At 35.1% G+C, this 4,258-nt stretch overlaps 1 long non-coding RNA gene across 1 annotated transcript in view; it reads right to left on the bottom strand.

The window, feature by feature from the left end:
- Positions 1-1,895: 1,895 nt before the first annotated feature.
- The window catches only part of LOC107466665 (uncharacterized), a 6,860-nt gene continuing 4,497 nt past the window's right edge, over positions 1,896-4,258 (bottom strand). Inside the window, exon 3 of the long non-coding RNA XR_008002547.1 lies at positions 1,896-1,930. This is a non-coding gene — a long non-coding RNA (uncharacterized LOC107466665). The remainder of the gene's footprint in view (positions 1,931-4,258) is intronic.

Consider the following 4,258-nt stretch of genomic DNA (forward strand, 5'->3'; position numbering starts at 1 on the left):
TGAAAAAACGGAAACAAATACTTTATCTTAAGGAAATACAAGCAGACATAGATTCATATACAAGACTCCTTACATAAAATCTCATAATATAATATACATATAAAACATACAACTCCTATCCCTCTTACAAATTTGTAATAACAAAGACGAGGGAAGAAAATAATCTAATTAACACAGCAGCATATAAACCAAACGCAGTATAACTCTTCTTAATGCCTCTTCATCTGGTTCCTGAAAAGGTAAAGCTGTAGGGGGGTGAGAACCTAACCACATGGTCTCACCACGGAGTTTCAAAGTTGTCATAAGAAGATATTCAATAAGAAAACTGTTTCAAATTCAGTGACTATCGTTGCCTTATAAATCCTTTTAAAATTCAACAGCTAATCGTTTAAAACATTTTCAAAGAAACAATGTTTAATATTTTCAGAAATCCAAAGTCTTCCTTTTCTCATAAGCAAATCTCAATCAGAAACTAACCACGCAATCAAACAACACAATCATTAATTCAGCACCTGAGTCCATTCTCAAATGTAACACGCCAGGACAAACACAGGCAAGACAGACAAGGAAAGCACAAGTAGGAAGCAGTTACAGCAAATAGTTCAAGTAGCAGTTAAGAACAGTTTAGCAATTAGGCAAACCAAAACAAGTTCAAACCCAAGTAAAGCATACAGATGCATATGATGCATGCCTGTCCTATGGCTGATGAGGCTCATCTGTCGGTTATCCAGCCAACCCGACAAGTCTGAATTGTACTTAGACTGTCCCCCGACGTGCATCCCCAAGAGTCTATGCATAGCTTTTTCTCAAATAATCAATATTACTCAATGGGGGTAACATTCCCGGGAATTTATATAGTGCCCGGTCACACACTTACATCGTAGGGTCAACAGAGTATCGAGTTTTCAACCTGGTACACGTGGTGGCAAGCCACGGCACTTAATCCAGGGAACCTCGTATCTCAAGATATTTCAAATTCATAAGCCATATAAACAATTCATTCATCATTCATCAATATCTAAGCCATTTTCAATATCACCATCATTCATCAATCCATATTCCATTTCCAAATTCATTCTAAAATCATATTTCAAATCAATCCTCATCAACCTTCTTTCCGTTAATCAACAATTTCAATCCAAAACATAATTCTTTCTTTTTCTAAATAAATCAATCTTAAATAAATAACGTTTAAGAACTAAATCTTTTTAAACAATTACTTCAACCAAAACTTTCAATTTTATAAAATTTCGGCAGCATTTCCTTTAAAATTCGGACACTGCCACCCTTTTCGGGTCCCATCCAAACATTTCTCAAATCCTTTCTCAACCATTTCCAAATCTCAATCACTTTCTAAAATTCAACCAATTCTAGTATCAAAGTATTTTCAAAGCGAATCAGTGCCCATAATAAATCTCTTTTTAAAATTAACCCAGCTCAAATACTAAATCATTTATAAAGTCATTTACAAAGTCACTAACTCAAAATTAAACCATTTCCAAAGCTAATTCAGTTTCATATTCCAAATCATTTCCAAATCCAATTCCTTTATATCATCAAAAATAGCTTCAAAACCAAGAAAAGCCATTTTTTTATAATAATCAACCAAATAACCTTTCAAACTAATTTCTTTTCAGCAATCACAACTACTCAAGCAATCAAGCAATCAGTCAATCAGTCCAGCAAACAACCACATTCATAAGACGATTATAATCACAGACATATGTTTCTCACACTAATATCTATTTATAACAACTCTGTAAGATAAAATAAATTTTAAGAAAACCCCTACCTCGACTAGCTGAATTCAAGAATCAAAGGCGACAAACCCACTTATTCCAAATTAACAGCAACAGCAGCAATGGCATTAGAATCAGCAGTATTAACAGCAACAACATCAAATTTGATGGAATCAAACGCGGAAACAACTCTAAAAATTCAAGGCAATACCAAAAATAAAATGGAATTAAAATCGTAACAAATGAAGCGTAGCAGTAGTAGCGCAGTGACTGCAACAGCAACAGGGAAAATGGTCTCCTTCCCCACCTCAGCTCGTGACTCCGGCGGCGGCGATGGCGGAGAGAGCAGCGGCGGCAGAAACCCCCGCAACGCCTTCTCTCTCTCCTCGCGTTGTTCTGTCTCTCTCTCTTCGCATCGGATTCTGCTTGAGGCTCGATAGCAGCTCGCAACGCCGGTTCGACGGCAACGACTCCATGGCGGTCCGACGGCGATGGTGATGACGAGGTGCAGCGAAGCTGGCGGCGCACGGCGCGACGACGGTGGCGACGCTCCTCACTCGCGCGAGCTTCCCCTGCTCCGTGACACACTCTCCTCGCTCCTCCTTCATCGGCGAAGACAGCGGCGCGACGAGCGGCAGTGACTCGCCGGCACGCTCTCCCCCTTTCTTCTCCCTCCTGATTCGCACCCTCTCCTCTCTTTCTTTCTTTCTGTGGATTTTTGGCTGCTGCTAAGTGTGGTGTTGTGAGTTTGTTTTTGGAAGAAAAGGAAAGGGGTATGGCGGCTGAAGGGAGTGGGGTAATTAGGGTTAAAGTTTTAGGAAGTGTTTAGCACATTAGGGCTTTAATTTGGGACAAATATGAAATCAATAATTTATTAATTTTAGGTAAATTGAAATTTGGTAAATTTTAATAAAATTAAAGTATATTGTACAAATTTGAAATCTAATTTAATCTCTTAAAATTACTTTAAAAATACTACTTAATTATCAATTTACTAATCAGTTTTTAATAAAGTATTCTAATTTATAATTAGAAATAATATAATATAATTTTCTTTTTTTTTATGAAATTTATGGGTCTTACATCCTACCCACCTTATAAAAATTTTCGTCCTCGAAAATTGATACAAAATAAAAGAAATTTTCATAGTACTCCTCTTGAACTTATTTAAAGAAAAGGCAAAAAGTTCTCAATATATATACATATAGTTTCAGATACCAGAAATTTCATATAAAAATATGAAGGGTATAAGTATGGTGTGAAACAAGGTTACAAGATAGGCTTGATGCATAAAATGATGTTTTAAACATGTGATGGTAAAACAAGGCGATAAAAGGTTACAAAACGGTTTAGGATTAAAACAACGTGCTTAACGTTCGCATTTGATCTCACACCATCTTCAGAGATTCAATTTTTCAAACTTTAACTTAACTTATTCCCTCCATCCTCAATCGTATTTCTTCGAATAACTCATCTGAGGGTTTTCAACCTCATCGAACACATTGCAAATCTTAATGGTCACAAACCCAACATCAACAAAATCCTTTTTCATGAAATAAGATTCCACAACTCCCTGCAACGTCGTACATTTATAAATTTCACCTTTTGCGTCCACCAAACATACCCCAAAGAATTAATATGTTGTTTACTAAGTCCAATAGGTACACAAGGTATCAAAACTAATCTCGAGTATACTCAGAAGGATAACAGACCTTAGAAAAGAAGGAAAAGTGGTAAGGATCGTGTTCGCGAGAATTTGAAAGAATTGTTGAAATTACAAGTGGACAAGGATAAATAAGTAATGAAGAATGTTGGAAAAAGGATCAACTGATAACTTTAAGGGTAACTCTTGAGTCGAAGGGATTCGATAGGATCAATAAGATGAAAAACAACACAATATTTTGAAACGAATTCAAACTGAATCAAAGAAAATATGAGGTTTACAGAAGAAGAATATCCAAACCAAAGACAAAGTTTATAAAACTCAAGAGTATGGTTTAAAAATATTTTTTTGAATGCATTGTTTGTAGAAAATGGAAAACTTAAGGAGAAATCATTTCATGTTCTAAAAGAGAAAATGGGTAACAAACATCCTTCAAAAGATTAATAAAATCATAAATGTGGTATTATTTCAATATAAATTCAAGTGGAAATAGATTACACAAATTTTGTAAATGGAAAGATTAATTTGGCTAAGAGCAAAATTGTATTTTCTCTTCTTTTTCAAGCATGTATGAAAACTATAATCTTGTTGGAAGAAAATCCGACATAAAGTTTTACTCATAAAAGAAAAGATGATGCATTACAATCAAACAGGTTTAAATCACATACAGAAACTTTCAGAGTATAAGGTAAAGGAGTGTAGGCTGAATTGAAAGCGATTTTATTAAAATTTTAATAAACGGTTATATCGCCCCGAAACAAGTTCAAATCACATCAAAGAGAGGCACTGCTCAAGTAAGACAATTCAAAGTCAGGGACAACTTTGCATAAGAATAAATCAAAACTTGTTTAAAAAG

Source organism: Arachis duranensis, chromosome 9, assembly GCF_000817695.3.
Source record: "Arachis duranensis cultivar V14167 chromosome 9, aradu.V14167.gnm2.J7QH, whole genome shotgun sequence".
Lineage (NCBI taxonomy): Eukaryota > Viridiplantae > Streptophyta > Magnoliopsida > Fabales > Fabaceae > Arachis > Arachis duranensis.